This window comes from Triturus cristatus, chromosome 5_2 (assembly GCF_964204655.1).
Source record: "Triturus cristatus chromosome 5_2, aTriCri1.1, whole genome shotgun sequence".
In the NCBI taxonomy this organism is placed as follows: Eukaryota; Metazoa; Chordata; class Amphibia; order Caudata; family Salamandridae; genus Triturus; species Triturus cristatus.
The window spans coordinates 765,623,831-765,641,417 of NC_140588.1; positions in this window are offsets into that span (position 1 = coordinate 765,623,831).

A 17,587-nucleotide genomic window follows, 5' to 3' on the forward strand; every position below is an offset into this window, starting at 1 on the left:
CAGTCAGAATAAATTTAATTTCTGACAGCCAGCTAATTCTATGGGAGCCCCCCAGGTCTTTTACCTCTAGCAGTGCCTTGGCATAAAGGGATAGCTCCGGGGTAGTCCATAGGCGTCGCCAAAACGCCAAAGGCCTATACCGGACCATATCCTCAATAGGCTGACATCCTAGATCGTATAAAAGGGGGATACGTGGGGCAGATTGGGGTAGCCCTACTAATGACCTCACAAAGTTATTTTGGGCCACCCTCAAAGAATCCAATTTACTAAACCCCCATAATTCGGCACCATACATAACAGCTGGGAGAATTTTAGACCCATAGATTTTTAACAGGGGAGCAACAGGTTTTGTAAAGGATTGCCTATGTTCTTTGAGCAGGGCTCCACCTAATTGCAAATGCTTAAGGCTGAACAAATCAATCTGGGGCTTCCAGCTTAAATTGTCACTAAAAGTGACCCCCAGATAAGTAAAGGTGGAGGTCTGTTCCAGCGTTGCACCACCCATATCAACCCTGGCTTTGACAGGACGAGGGCCACGAAGGACCATGAACTTGGTCTTCCCCACGTTTACCTCAAGCTCATGTTCGCGGCAGAATAGCTCAAACCTAGACAGTGCTGACTGGAGCCCCTGTCGGGTTTTTGAAATGAGGAGGGTATCGTCCGCGAACATGAGCAGGGGGACTTTCATACTAGCTATCGAAGGTGCATCTGTCGGGAAGTTTGAAAAATATTTTGTTACTCCATTTATAAACAGGGAAAACAAAGTACGGGCCAGTACACACCCTTGTCTGACACCTTTGGACACTTAAAATCTCGCAGTCACCTCCCCTGGTTTGCCCCATCGGACCTGGGCATATGTGTGTGTATGCAACATAACTAAGAACCGCATTAATTCGACCGGCATACCCATCTCCCGGAGGGCTTCCCACAATTTGGATCTTGGCACCGTATCAAATGCAGACCTTAGATCCACAAAGGCTGCAAAGAGCATACCCCCCCCTAAGTAGACTTGCTTCCAATATAAAAGCATAAACCTAAAGGCTTGATCAATGGTTCCAACATGCGTCCGGAACCCTGCCTGTAGTGACGTTAAAATATCGTTTTCAGAGATCCAGCTGATGATACGACCCAATAACAAACGTGCTGTTATTTTTTGGACCGCGTCAATAAGGCTAATCGGTCGGTAATTGGCAGGGGCAGAGCGATCACCTTTCTTATAGATTGGCAGTATCTCTGCCCCAAACCAAGAATCCGGAACCAAAGCACCACTAGCCAGGGCATTAGCTAATGTTTTTAAGTAAGGGACCCATAAATCCTGCTCCTGCTTGAATAAGTCGGCAGGGATGCAGTCAGTACCTGGGGCTTTGCTGTTCTGGAGTGATTTCAGAATTGTCACAACCTCGCTAGAGGTAAACTCTAAAACTCCATCTCCACTATATGGCCATGAGGCATTTTGTGACATCTCCCTGGACTTAAATTGGTTTTCAAAATAACTAACCCACTGTCCAGGTTCGACATGGTTAGCCGGAATCATAGCCTGCGGGTTCCTACCCCATTTTAAAAGGTGCCAAAAATGGCACATGTTTCTGCCCTCACATGCCTCGTGTAACTCACGCCAGCGTGATTCGTCCCAATTTGACTTTGCTAATTTTTGGGCGGATTTATACGCAGCTCTACGGCTCCTAATCGTTGCCGGATGCCTAGATTTAATTGCTGTAATCAAAGCTTTGCGTGACACTCTACATCCTGCATCAAACCACGAGTTTTCCCTCTAACATACAGACTTGGCAGTGGCTGGTATACTTTTAATGAAAAAGTTTTTAAGCCCTGTAAATAGTTCACTATGGATATCCGGGATGGAGTTTATAATCCCTTCCTTAGAGTCACAACTAGACAGCTTACACATTGCTACATTAACCATGTTCCTAATGGCGGCCCGAACAGATGGATCCGAAGCAATCTTAGGCCAGCGGACCCTTCTCATATCATTAGACAGGATGGCTTGCACCTGCAGAGAGGGTTCTTCGTCATTACGGGACCCAGTGAAACTACTATCGGATAAAGTTAGCATCAGGGGGTTATGGTCACTTTCTAACCTGTCAGTCACCACCATATCAATGACTGCCCACAACTCACAGTTAACCAAAATGTAGTCAATTCTGCTCCCACTTCTACCATTATTAAAGGTTATCTTCCCTAGCCTGTCCGATGTCGTTCTACCATTGACAGCCCTCAACCCCATTTCTAAGCAAAGCCCGTTCAAAAAGAGGGCTGCTTGGGTCATTTGCTAATAGGGTTTAATTCTAATTGGGGGATTCCCCACACGGAATCCTCAGCCTCAGATAGTTTGCCCTCATCGATCCCCAGGGGTTCAAAACAGGTATTGAAATCACCTGCCACCACCCTATGGCCAACTCGGGGAGCATTACAAAGTAATTGATCTAATAAGTAGACTGAAGGGGAACATTTGCCTCCTGGAACTCCCCTAAGATAGGTATTAATTATGAGAATTATAAGGCCCTTTGTAGAAGAGACACGGATGGCCAGTATGTCTGGGCTGTCAGTCGGAACTTCCATGACTGCAATACCCTCACATTGACGAACCCAAATTGTCAGGCCACCCACCGGTCTACCTCTAGTGCCCTTGATGGCTGGTTTAAAGTAGTTCACGTACCCTACTCGAAAGGTGGGGTCAACCGCCCAGGTCTCCTGGAAACACCATATATCTACCTGGTCTACAAACGCCACCCAGTCAGGAGAAGCCAGCTTTGATTGCAGGCCAGCTATATTCCAGGAGGAAAATGATAGGTTGTGACGGGCAGTTGGTAGGTTCGTCAATTGAGGCCCCATATTGGGATCGATGATAGAACATACAGTAGATAAACTTACATGTGCAATAGTAGTAGGTGGGACAGGTTCCACAACTTGTGCCATGGGTTGCATATGAACAGGTGGCTCCCGACAGGCAAACAATAAGCTCCCAGTTAGTTCAGACCAGGGGAGGACAGAACTATCCCCCTGTCAATCATTGTCCTCCAAGGTGGATAAGGCAGCGAAGCGATTATTTAACCTAACTGGCTGGGAGCCTAGTTGAGGGGCACAATAGGAGGCACGTTGTTGCATGAGAGTCAAAGCCCTTACAGGCCTATAAAAATAACCAAGAGGTAAAATCAGAATCTCGTCTTGGGAGGGAACATAGTGTGTGGCTATCTCCAATATACGTTCCACCAATAAGGGAGACCTAAAACTTAGCACCACACAGTCACCTTTCATGGCCTTTTGAGTATGGCCAACCCAGGTTACCCGCCTGACCATTTTGAATTCTTCAAATAGTGGTTGACTCGCCCCAAGTTTTCTACCTAGGAAATACAGAGCGTTATTTTTTAAATTGGACCAATGCTCACTTGACCCCTCCGACAGTGGAGGAACATTAGCTAGGATGACTGTATAGGGGGTAGCTTCTGAGGGGAGATGTAAGCTCATTGGTGCTTCAAAAGCCACTGGATTATAAGTCACGGGCTTTGTCGAATCCTCAACTGTCTGTTGTTCAATCAGCGGTCTTCTTACAACATTATGGGCGGCCATGGGCCTAGTAGATTGTGCCCTTGGTGCTGTGGGGACCGGGGGGGTACTTATATGGGTTCTTAAAACATGTTGACCAGTAGTAGCCCTTACACTATTTCGGCTGACCACTTCCTCGGTGTTCTGTACAGATGTTATTGCAGCTAATGGTTGAATTTTTAACAAATTAGCTTCAATATGATTAAGCCTAATTACCACAGTTTCAAGCTTGTCCAGAACAGGTTGTATAAGAGACACTAGTTGGTCCCTAAGTATAGAACTTAAAATCTCAGGGCTCTGCTGGTCCATGAGTTGCGTGTTGTTTGTGCAGGTAGGAGCAGAAGGTTGTAATAAAGATTGTGCACCCATAAAGCCGGGGGCAACTCGAGGGATGGGAGGTTTATTTTGAACTCTACCTTTTCTTTTTTTACAAGGCGGTTCTCTAACTTTAGGCCCTATAACTCTATTGTTCGCTCGAGTAGTTACCATTGCTGGGCTAGAAGGAGGGCTGGAAAGTAAAGAAGGGTCAGTGTGTCCAGAGCTGGAAGGGACACTTACTGGACCCCCCGGTGAACAGGAACCTTGCCGGATTACCATTGGGTTGTCATTAGCAGCTGTGGACATAACACAAGGCAAGGCTGTAGTAGGATCCATTGATTACCTTCGTTCCACAGCTAAGATCTTATCAGTAATTGCTAATTCGACCCTTGTTAAGTAATCGTCAAGTGTACCCGCTATCCTACCCTCGGTCTTCCTCTTACTCATGGTAGTGAAAGTCTACACACCAAACAGCCCTGTAAATAGGTGACAATATCACTAACCAAATACCCCACAGTTAGTACCAGGTGTTATAATGAGGCCCTGCAATTTCCCAGCTAGACAACAGGATCAAAACCCAAGAGAGTAGGCCCAGCCCAGCCACTAACGGCCACTGAAGGGCAAGGACGGGCCCGCCCTTGGCCCGGGCTTTGCCCGGGCGCTGCCCACGCGCGTCCCGCGCTACGGTGGCACCAGGCGGCCTAAGTAGTGTTCCGGCACTGCCTGGTGTCGTCACCGCATGAGCCAGTGGCCAGAGGATGCTGGGAAATGTAGTGCTGATGGGCCGTTCCCCTCATGGCAACAAGAATCGTATGCGAAGAGCAATAAGCACCAGACTGCAGGGTTGGTTCCCCTCACGTTCCCCTCACGGCAGGTAATGTGGCAGCTGAAATGGCAACCAGGTCTCAGGAGGCGTCCCACGCTGGGGTGGCACCAGGCGGCCTAAGTAGTGTTCCGGCACTGCCTGGTGTCGTCACCGCATGCGCCAGTGGCCAGAGGATGCTGGGAAATGTAGTGCTGATGGGCCGTTCCCCTCACGGCAATAAGGATCGTATGCGAAGAGCAATAAGCACCAGACTGCAGGGTCCGTTCCCCTCACGTTCCCCTCACGGCAGGTAATGTGGCAGCTGAAATGGCAACCAGGTCTCAGGAGTCTCGGTTATCATTACAGTGTGTATACGCATTTTTAACAATCTGTGTCTTGGTGCTGTTGAGTTTATACCCTGACAGCTGCCCGAAGCGGAAGGCTTCGTGTTCCACCTCCCTAATGGCCTTCGATGGGTTAGACGTTATGATGGCTACATCGAATCAGCGGGGAAGGTTAGGTGCAATGCAGCCGGGAGGGATACGGCGCGTACTAACGCTTTTGGATCAGCGTAGACGCATGGTGCCGGGCGGCAAAGACACGGCTTCGCGGCGGATGTAGTACGAGGCATACTGGGGCCAAATCCAGCGGGAAACAAGCACAGATCGTCCAGGCAACTCAATTTTGGAAGGCAGATGAGTCCAATGGTCCTGGGACTCAGTTCAGGGGGCAAGCTCTTCTTCCAAGCCCTTGGAGATAGTTGAAAAACAAAGTACAAAGTCTCTTTCAGTCGTTTCCTCTCCTTTCTCAGCAAGGCACCAACTGCAGGCCAATCCCCTAGGTCAGGAAAAGTTACTCCTCCTTCAGCTTCTTCCAGGTCCTTCTAGTCAGGCAGAGTTCCTTTGTGGTTCAATCAGGATCTGATTTCTTAGGAGCAGGGCTCCTACATTTATACTCAGTTTCTTTTGTCTTTTCAGGCCAGGGGGGCCTTTGCATAAGCCCAGTCCATTTCTTTTCAGTGAGGAGCACTTTGTTGTTGAGACTCTGGCTTCTTCTTTCAGCAGGCAGGGCAGAGACATCAGACGCTCCCCAGGGGGTGGAGCCAGCATTGTGGTGGCAGAGCACTGCCCTATTCAGAGTCAAGGTGCACTCCTCCCACCCATCCTGGTGTAATCTTTCTATTCACCACCTGGCAGCCCCAGCCTGCCACCTGGAACTTCCCAGCCCTGTCACTCAAGCTACACACAAAGAAGATAGCCCTCCCTCCAGAGGCGGACTGAAATGGTTAGGCACGCAAAAGCTAACTTTCTAAAAGTAGCATTTGCAAACCCAGGATATTAAAATAACCTTCACTAAAAGATGTATTTCATTATTCTGAGTTCAGGCATACTAAACATGAATTTCTACCATGCTTCCTGAGCCTGCTAGGATTATAGAGTGTTATAATCTAGCAGCCCATTTTGGCCTATGGAGAGCAGGTAGCCTTACAATAGTGAAAAACAAAAATGGCTTTAATTAACTATTAGGCCATGCGACACACCTCAGGGCATGTCCTAACTTATCCTTACAATGCACCCTGCCCTAGGGCCTACCATAGGGGTGACTAATATGAAGGTAAGGGAAGGTTTAGGGACTGGCAAGTGGGGACACTTGCCCAGTCAGCATGACAGTACCAGACTGCATGCAGGTTCTGCAATGGCAGACCTTAGACACATTTTACCAGGCTGCTTCTGTGGGTGGCACAACCAGTGCTGCAAGCCCACTAGCAGCATTTGGACATACAAGCCCTTGGCACCCCTGGTGCACTCTACTAGGGACTGATAGTAAACCAAATAAGCCAAACATGGAAGTCAATTCACATAATACATTTTTCATAAGGGAGAGCATATGCACCTTAGCACTGGTCAGCAGTGGTAAGGTGCCCAGAGTCATAAAACAGCCAACACCAGGTGTCGTACTTTAATATTCAGGACCGCATAGGGGACAGGGCCCTACCCCTGTCTATGCCGGTATTAGCGAACCGCAAATGGTTAATGCGGTATGAATGCACTGTGTACACGTTATTCTGCATCACTACGCGGGTTCCATTTTGGAAGCGGTGGCCATCTTGTGATTGCCCTCACATAGGCTATAATGAAGCAAATACGGGCCTCACAGCACATTTTCCTTTCCATGACTCTTCTGTGACCTGGGCAGCTTGGCTCTGCTGCCCCAGGTCAAACTGGTTTCACGAGCTCCCCTTCCTCCGGCCACCTGTGATAGCATCAGGGCTTGACACGCCATAAAGTCCTTTCATCCCACACAAGCCTCTGGCTAATCTCTTTCACACCTGACTGTTCCTGCTTTATGGCTCGTTTCTATCAACAGGAGCTGCCCTTGTTTTATTGGGGCCTATCGATATCTAATGTGGGATCTGAACCTTGCTGGCTTGATTGGAATGTGGGATGGTCATCATGACTCTGCTTTTTCGTTTGTAATGTATACATGTAATAGCCATACCATAAACCTAGGAATGTATGCCTGAGGCAGGAAAAAGTGTATTTAAGAAGAAGTCCGTTTCTATGATTTTTATCAGTCTCCTGAGAACATACACGCTGTTGTACTTCTAGGATATCTGTAATTGGTCTGCAGCCAATAAACAAATCTTTGACTTCACCCAGAAGACTCTGTGTTTCTGTAGGTCTGAAACAGGGAGTAACCCAGAAGTCATAGGGTGTGTTCCCCTGCACCGCTGGGCTTAAAATACCCAGTACTTCAGTTTGGCGCCCAACTCGGGACGATTTCAGTGGTACCAGTCCAAGCCAGAGGTTCGTGAGGAGCTTCGTGAGGAAATTCCGGAGGAAGGCCGCCACTTCATCGACCCCTGCATGTCGACGTGGTCCGAAAGTCTTTTCTGCGAGGTTCTCCGCGTCCCGACGGCTACGAAGGACTGCTGCCCTGATTAATCGACCTGTTTTGGACCCTTGACGAGTTTGAGAGAGCGAAACAATCGAGAGAGTCTTCTGGTGACGCCATCGATCAGCAATATTCAGTTAAGTATAAGTGGAGCGTCTCCCATTTGTTTGGTATCCCTCGGGATCGTTTTGATTTGGGAATTTGGAGTTTGCAAACGCCAAAGCCAGAGGACTCGTGTATTCACGAGACTATCGTAATCGATAATCCTTTGACGTTTTTGGGTCTAGACTAGTGAGCGAAGATGCCTAGTTCTAGAATATTTGATAGAATATTTTGTTTGGGTTGTGGAAGAGATTTCCAGCTGGAGGAATCATGTCCGGTTCCTCCGGTTGGAACTCCAACTTATGAGCTCTATGTAAAACATGGCGTAGGCCCTATTGCATATAACGAAGTATGGATCCACTACACCAGAAAAGACGGTGTTTTAAAATGGCCCCAAAATGGTAGTTTCAATACCGATATTTTAGATAATTTGGAAATTAAATTGTTTAAAAAGAAAGCCCGGCCGGCGATGTTTGATTCTTTCCGCTTATGGCGAAAGGAAGCCAAACAGAAGGAAATTAAGCTAGCGAAAAAGAATAAAAGAGAGAAAGGTATGACAGTAATGCAAGCAGCTGTACAATTCAAAGACAATGAGGAGGAGCAGATGAATGAGCAATTGCACAGACAGCGTAAGTTAGGGATCGACAAATGTTACCCAGCTTTACCGCACTCTAAACAGAATGAGTTAGAAGAAAAGGAGAAAGATCCCCTGATGTCGCATTTGTTGAGTTCGCCACCCCCGTATGCTCAAAATGCCACGGCGCCTCCACAGCTTGTGAATATGCCACCTCCAGTTAATATACTGCAAGCCTTGCCACTACCGCCAGCTGCTTTGCAGCCGGCTCCTATCCCTATAGCGCAGCCCTCTCAAGGGCCGCCAGTTGTGTTTCCAACTGCCCCCGCGCTTCCTGCGACTTTATCTAATTCAGCAGCTGCCTCCCCTGACACTCTTCCTTGCACCACTCCAGTACCTGTTTCTGCATCCTCTTTTCTCCCCTCTGTTTATCCCCCTGTTTTCGCCTCAACTTCTCCTTCAGCGCGACAGCGTTTAGCTAATGTGGTTACTACGTTAATGTCACCTCTCTTTGAGTCATCCGGTGCGACTCCTGGCTTACAGCGTAAGCAATTGCGCAGTCAATTGCCTAACCCCGATGAGACGAAGGTAATAGATCGCATGGCGCGTAGATGGATTGTTTTCCCTTCACTATATGATGTGGAATCAGTTATCAACGTTTTCCATCAATGGGATGCCCCAAAACAGAGGTATGTCTTTGAGAAAATGTGCGAAATTCTCTGTGAGGAATTGGATGATAGTGGTAAAGACCCAAGCCCGCAGGAGTTGTGTCGAGTAAGATTTGATTTTGGAACTGGTACCATTGTGGATCGCGATGTAGATAAAGCAGTTGCGGCTGTATTATCCTTCAGGAATGATGATTGTCAACAGTCATTGTTTGAACCTGATGTCCCTGTGGGAAAAAGGGTAAAAGCACGTCAATATCCGATGCGTGAGGTTCCCCCGGTTTGGAGACCTGCTGAACCAAATGCTAATCCACCTGTCTTAGCACATTTTCAGCGTATTTGGGTACATGTTCCATGGAAAAGATCTGAGGTGCTAGCACTTAAGCAGACATTGCCTGATCCCCGTAAAAACCCTACCGGTTATTATTAGGAGTTGTCACAAACTGCAGAATCCTGTTTAATGAATCTGGCTGATATAGATATGCTGTTTGGGAATGTGGTTCCACAGCCTTTGTGGGGATCCATTCGTAATATGGATCATGCTGCAGAACTAGGGGACACATGGGCTAACATCATCGCTGCTGACGCTAGACAGATTGGTGGCGCGAAACCAGAGCCTTTAATAGCAGAACTCCCTGGTAGAATCATCACGTATATGAAGACAATAATGCCCGCGATGCGCGTAAATTGGGACAAGCTATCTGCATGCAAGCAGAAGAAAGATGAGACAGTGTCAGACTTCTTTACCAGGTTTGAAGAAACGTTTATTGATCACAGTGGGCAAGATATGAGTACTGAGGGTGGCCAACGGTTATTTGTGGATAAATTTGTGCAGAATTTACTTCCTGACTTGTGTAAAAAGTTAAAAGATTCAGAAAGTTCTTGGGCTGTTTCTTCTTCAGCGCAAATACTGGCTACTGCACAGTATTATGAAAACAGAGATAAAGACGAGAAAGATAGAACAGAAAAGAAAACGAAAGAGCTAAAAACGAAGGTCCTTTTACAACAGGCCTATCCGCCACGTGGAGGTCAGAATAATTATAGGCAACCCCAAGGTGTCTATCACCAACCCCAACAATTTCAGAACAATCAGCAAATGAATGGGTATTATCAACCACGTGTCCCTGTAGGTCCCAACCAATGTTCATACTGTAAAGAGGAAGGTCATTTTAAATATAGTTGCCCTAAATTGATGCAGCGTAACGGCAACATGTATGGCGCAAGAGGGAGGGGTGGTCAGCAAGTTCCTAGAGGCAGAGGGCGTGGGAATGTTCCCCAGAACTCGCGTCCTCTTCCGCCTCAAAATACCATCAATAGCTTTGATCAGCAAGCCAATGCGACTAGTAATACAGCTCAGTACTACAATAATGATTATTATGCAGAGGACGGCGATGCAGAAAATAATGATTACTAGGACAGCCGTAGACAGAGAGAGGGAGTTGTTTCAGTGCCAGTGGATCAGAGCGGACCATATGTTGAGGTGACTACAGCAAATGTAACGGAGCCCTTTCTGCTAGACACTGGTGCTGCAAAGAGTTCAATTATGCATTCAAAACTCCCTGGCGCACCTTTGTCTGGCGATATAAATGTTTCAGTAGGTTTTTCTGGCGCCCCAGTTAGAAACCCAATTTCTAGTCCCATGTCACTTTCTATTGGGCCTTGCGAGCTGAAAGCACCCCTGATTCTAACAACAGGTTGTGGTGAAAATTTGCTAGGGTTAGACTTGTTAAAAAGATTGCATGCTACCCTGTATTGTTCACCGTCAGGAGTACAACTCACATTAGGCAGGAACGTGATTTCCCCGATGTACTTATCTAAAAATACAATGCCGCCTGAATTGTCATCCCTTCCGGATGTTCTTTGGGCTACTGGTCCCAATGATGTGGGCCTCTTGGAGATACCGCCATACGTGGTAACTTTAAAGGCTAATGTCAGACTGCTACGTATTCCCCAATACAAGATCTCTAATGAAGGTCAGAAAGCATTGTTAGAAACTGTCAGTGACTTGATTAATAAGGGTGTGATTGAAGAGACAAGAGGCAACGTTTGCAACAGCCCGATTTTACCTGTCTTAAAACGAACGGACCCTTCACAGCCACCTGTTTACAGATTTGTGATTGATCTTAGAGAGGTTAATAAGATTGTTGTGCCCCAGTTTCCAGTTGTCCCTGATATAACTGCCTTGTTAACGATGATTCCAGCCTCGGCTGCATGGTTTTCAGTGATTGATTTAAAGAATGCTTTCTTTAGCATCCCAATTGCAGAGGAGAGCAGAGACATTTTTGGCTTCAGTCTGGGAGGCCGAAGCTTCCGCTTCAAACGCGCTCCCCAGGGCTACTGTGAAAGTCCATCAATATACAGCCAAGCTTTGAAAGCGCAGCTTGATGCACTTGTTTTACCAAGTGGCGCTATCCTGATTCAGTACGTTGACGATTTACTAATCGCTGCGGATACTGAAAAGATCTGCAAAGAAGCCACATTGTCACTGTTGCGTCATTTGTCTGCTTTCCATCTCAAAGTGTCTCTCTCAAAACTGCAATAATGTCGACAAGAAGTGACCTACTTAGGTCATCTCTTATCGAAGGAGGGAAGGAAACTGACCCCAGAGAGAATTCAAGCCATTGCACAGTAGAGTGTGCCAAGAACACAGAGAGAAGTGCGTGCTTTCTTGGGCATTACCTCATACTGTAGGCACTGGATCCCAAATGTTTCCTTGTTGGCAAAGCCTTTGTTAGCATTAACATGCAAAGACACACCGAATCCTATCCCATGGTCTGAAGAGTGCCAGAAAAGTTTTGTGGAATTGCGCAATGCATTATGCTCAGCTCCTGTGTTGGGTACCCCTGACTACAGCAAGCCTTTTACATTGTATGTTCACGAGAAAGATGGTTGTGCATTATCAGGGTTAACACAGCCTTTTGGCGATAGACCGCGCCCATGCGCATATTTTTCATCAACCTTGGACCCTGTAGCGAGGGCATTGCCAAGCTGTCTGAGAGCGACAGCTGCTGCAGCTATGTCTATCCGACAATCTGCTGGTTTGGTAATGGACAACACATTGATCGTTATGGTTCCACATGCTGTAGACACATTATTGAACAGAACCAAGACACAACACTTGACTAGTGCGCGATTATCAGGCTATGAGCTCACACTGTTAGCAAACCACATACACATAAAGAGATGCAACACGCTGAATCCAGCTACGTTATTGCCAAATCCAGCAGACCTAGATGAGAATGAGCAACATGACTGTCTGTTCAGAACAGAGGAAGAGACGAAAGGGAGAGTAGATCTAAAAGATACTCCCCTGACTGAGTGTGATGGTACTTTATGGGTGGATGGTTCGTGTTTCAAGCTTCCTAATGGTGACACGACTGCTGCATATGCTATCACGACTTTACACACGGTTGTGGAAACTGCACGAGTGCCACATAATTCGGCCCAAGCAGCAGAATTAATCGCCCTCACGAGAGCATGCGTATTGTCTGAAGGAATGAGAGTGAATATATACACCGATAGCCAGTACGCCTTTGGCGTGGCTCATAGTTTTGGGCGATTGTGGAAAGAACGTGGGTTCCTGACGTCGCATGGAGCTAAAATTCAGAATGGCAAGTTGGTGAATGATCTCCTTGAGTCACTGACCCTACCGTTGCAAGTTGCGATTATGAAATGCAGTGCGCACAGGAAAATCACAGATAATGTTGGACGTGGGAATGCGTTTGCTGATGAGATCGCAAAAGAAACAGCACAGAATGTAAAGACTAGAATGTATGTTGCAGGCCCCGCAAGATGGGTTGATGATGTTGGAATGTGTGAAAACACGATAGAGAGTGTGAAGTCGCTTCAAGCTGAAGCCACAGAGAAAGAATTAAGCAAGTGGAGAGAAAGTGTGGGTAAGTTAGATGAGAATGGTTGTTGGATTGATCTGACAGAACATAGGCGATGGTTGTTGCCTGATGCATATGTGCTCCCAGTAGTCACAATGGCACATGGAATGGCGCACATCAGTACGAAAGGAATTTGTAAGTTGTTGGCTCCAGTATGGCAGAATGCTGGGATTCCCAAGTGTGCAGAGAATGTGGTCAAGAATTGCATGGTATGCTTGAAATACAACCCTGGTAGGGGAACCCCAACTCCAGCTGGTCATTTTGCACCCCCATCATACCCATTTGAAGTTTTGCAGCTGGACTTTATCCACATGGAAAGGTGCAACAACCTGAAATATGTACTGGTGGTTGTTTGTGCTTTCTCGAAGTGGATAGAGGCTTATCCTCTGAAAGATAACACCGCCCTGTCCACAGCCAAAGCTCTTGTGAAGGAGTTTTTTCCCAGGTTTGGAATGCCAAGAATGGTGTGGTGTGATAATGGAAGTGAGTTTGTGGGTAAAGTAATGAAGAATGTGTGTGAGGGTTTAGGCATCAAGCAAAAGTTCCACGCTGCAAATCACCCCCAATCAGCTGGATTAGTAGAGCGCTACAACGGTGCTCTAAAACTTAAACTGGCCAAAATCCAGGCGAGCACCAGTCTTAAATGGCCTGACGCTCTGCCTTTAGCACTCCTGTCCACCAGAATGACCGTACACTCACGAGTGGGACTTAGTCCTTATGAGGTTGTTTTTGGCCGCCCGGCTAATGTATGGGGCGTGCCAAGACCGGCGAAATTCAGTGAGATCGAGCATCCAGTACTACTCGATTACTTGTATGATTTGACTGTTAAACTGCGTGTTTTACACCAACAGGTGCATGATACTCTTCCCCCGGCTCCTGAAACTCCCGGACACCCTATCAACCCTGGCTCGTGGGTCCTGGTCCGAAATTTCCAGCGCAAAGGCAACGACGAGCCTCGCTGGATCGGTCCCCACCTTGTACTTCTGTCGACAAGATCAGCGGTTCGAGTGAAAGGCAAGAAGAACTGGATCCACGCCACCCACGTGAAGAGGATCCCTTTGCCTCTGCCATATGACCGGTGGGTCCAGGAGGGTACCGCAGACTCTGAAACAGACACTGTACCTCGTTTTGTACCATTCAGTGATGCACACATAAGAGACACAGCTTCAGACCAAGAGAACAGCGATATTCTGCAGGAAGCTGTGCCACCATCAAATCGATTGGACACCACAGAGCCTGAACTCTTGTTTCAGGATCAAACAGCACCTGGCCGTCTCCGTTATAATTTGAGACCAAGGCCTATGGACAAATAAAGATTTCCTCACTATCTTTTCTTTTTGACATTATAAGCTCTCCCATCTGAAGGACTTTCTTGAATTTTGTTTTTCGAACCACCATCCGGGTTCAGCCGCAGGGTCGCGGTGCCAAGACTTTGGGGTACAGGCCGAAGACGTTAGGTCAACGGTTCTGGTTGGTCTAGGGCGTTTCCCTGGACTGACAGGCGTACTCCTTAGCAGAAGAAACTCACCCGCCGCGAGCGGCACGATTAGAGGATGGAGTTTTGTAAGATGGAGAGATCCGCTGAGGAAATGAACTTTAAAGCGAGAATATGTACGATACTGAAAAGTAGATGTTTTGTATTCTTGTGCCTATTTATACTATGTAGTATAATGATGTTCATCGTTGGATTTGTATTTTTCTCTTTTCAAAAGCCCATTGCACCCACTGTACAGCCTATACCTCTTTCTACTGCCTCCTCACACTCTTTTCACCCTCTGCCTGAACACGAACAGACCAGACGATCAGAGTTTGTAAATAACTCGTTTATTCAGCTCTTGCACCAGCACCAACTAGTCATGAATACAACCAATTGCTGGGTGTGTGGGTTAATGCCACATACCATTAATAAGGGTATTCCTTATTTGGTGCTGCCATTTAGTTACAATGGATCGTCATGGGCATTCCAGACCACGTTCCTCTATGCTCTAGATGCCTACTCCCCGCGACAACCGCGTTCCATCAGACCTAGTACAAATAATCAAGCCTTAGTGAGAGGAATTGCCGATATGAGTAGGGATATTGATGCATACTCATCCATTCCAAAAGAAGAGCTGAGAGCTTATGTAGGGTGGAACGCGACGGGGTATAGTATTAGTCTGGGTGAAAGACAGCGAAAAATCTCATCTCCAATCTGGGTCGTACCCCACATAGGTCGGTTCTGCTTACAGGGTAATGGTCAGAATCCTAGAGCCCAACTGGGAAGAAGCGACTGTACTGAAACGTACACTTTCCCGTCACAGTTTTCCCCTGCGTTTTTGGCTGCCAAGGGTACATATTTCATCTGCAATGACCGAGCATATACATGGTTGCCCCCTGATTTCTCGGGCACATGTTATATTGCAAACTTGCTACCGCCAACATTTACTGCTGCCTCTGACTATCACAAGACCAGAGTTGTGAGAGGCGTGATCAGTAAGGAGGATACTGCCGGTCAGGAAGCGGGAGACTTCTTCTTGGGTTTCCTCCCGTTTTGGGGACCTATGGTAAATAGTAGGAACCTGAGACAACTGACTCGTGTGGTTGAATCCACTGTCAATGTAACGGCTGGTGCCCTTGGTAATCTGACCGCTGAGCTCCAAGCGGATCGCCTTATGACTTTGCAGAACCGCATGGTTCTAGACGTTATTCTTGCAGACCGCGGTGGGGTATGTAAGGTCATTCAATCCAGTTGTTGCATTTTCATACCAGATAACGCTCCAACAGTCTATCAAGCCATCTCCAAACTCCATAAAATATCTGAATCCATACACGTGGATAAGGGAGATTGGTCACTGGTGGGGTGGTTCTGGGAATTGATATCTGCCTGGGGTTGGAAAGTTCTGATGGTCATTGGAATGATCTTAGCAATTCTTTTCCTGTTCTGTCTGTGTATACAGTGTGCTCCCGCGATATGTGGCCTCTGTGCTACATTTTCTGTCAGGAAACATGTATCGAGGGACGAACTAAGTAATAGGATGATGCTACAGCAACATCTCCATGACTTCGTGAACATTGACCTAGACTCTGATTGAGATGAGTATAGTGATTGCCTATGTAAGGGCAAAAGGAGGGTCTGTCGTACTTTAATATTCAGGACCGCGTAGGGGACAGGGCCCTACCCCTGTCTATGCCGGTATTAGCGAACCGCAAATGGTTAATGCGGTATGTACAAGTGCTTTGTATACCATTCTAGCTATGAATGCACTGTGTACACGTTATTCTGCATCACTACGCGGGTTCCATTTTGGAAGCAGTGGCCATCTTGTGATTGCCCTCACATAGGCTATAATGAAGCAAATACGGGCCTCACAGCACATTTGCCTTTCCATGACTCTTCTGTGACCTGGGCAGCTTGGCTCTGCTGCCCCAGGTCAAACTGGTTTCACGAGCTCCCCTTCCTCCGGCCACCTGTGATAGCATCAGGGCTTGACACGCCATAAAGTCCTTTCATCCCACACAAGCCTCTGGCTAATTGAGGTTCCGTGTGAGACGGGACGGCAGTTTTGAGTGGTGACGAATATGGATGAGTTTGGTATCTATGAACCGCAAATGACGAGTATAGTGGGTGTACGAAGTTTCGCTATGCAGCCACGTATGGTTCGCCTCATTTTTGGGTTCGTTCATCCGAACCCTCGGGTTCCATTTTAGATACAGCGTCCATTTTGTTTCTTGCCCTCAGGTAGCCAGCGAACGGGCTTTTTGTCCGCTTCGTGACCCTGGAACTTTCAAGCTAGTACGAAGGACACGTGTTTCTTTGAGGTGACTTTTACGATGAGGGGAATGACACGAGTGAGGCAGATGGCCCCGCTCAAGGCCCATCTTGCCGCTCCGGTCTATTGTTTCAGCCACGCATACATTAGACACGAGGTCTTTGACCCCTCTATCGAGTTTCCTTTATTGCCCCCAACACTCTTTTCTAACCTGTTGTGCATCCTTGTCCTTTCCTTACATCTGTTTTTCGTCCTTCCATAATGCTTTTATGGTTGGGAGGAAATGTGTTTATTGTGGAGGGAATATGTTTTTACAGTTGGGAACTGGCAAGACTGTTGTAATTATGTTCCGGCCTCCTGAAACATGAACGCGACCCTTTTGAAGTTTATTGTGGGAACCGAGTTGTAACCTTTGTTCGCCATACTGTGCTATGGCAAAAATGTGTATAAAAGGAGCGACCCACTTCTACGAATTTGAAGCAGTCTCCGAGAACCTACACGTTGTGTACTTCTTGTGACCTCTGTATCCCTGCAGTAAATAAACGCTGATCTCTGACGTCGCTGGAAGTGTCCCGTGTCTCTGTGTTTGGTACGCCAGAACAGGTAACCCACGAAGGTTTCAGGTGTTGTCCCCTGGCACCGCTGGGTCTTAAGAATAACCCAGTCCTTCAGTTGGCGCCCAACGTGGAGCGACATCAACGGTACCGGTCCAAAGCCCGACGATCGTGAGGAACTTCGTGTGAAATCTCCGAGGGAAGGTGCACCCCGCTTCATCGATCCAGTTGTCGAAATAAGTGGCCCGACGTCTTTTCCCGCGAAGATCCCCGCCTCCTGACGGCTGCGACGGACCGATGCCCTGACTGTCGACCTGTTTTGGCGCCTGGCGTAGTCCTTTGTACGGCGAGACGATCAACGGGCCTTCCCGGTGACGCCATTGTTCTTTCAGTTAAGTATTTGTGGGTCGCTCCCAGTATTGCTTTGTTGTTTGCATGGTTCCATAGCATTCGTGGTTCTTAGTTGTTGGGTTT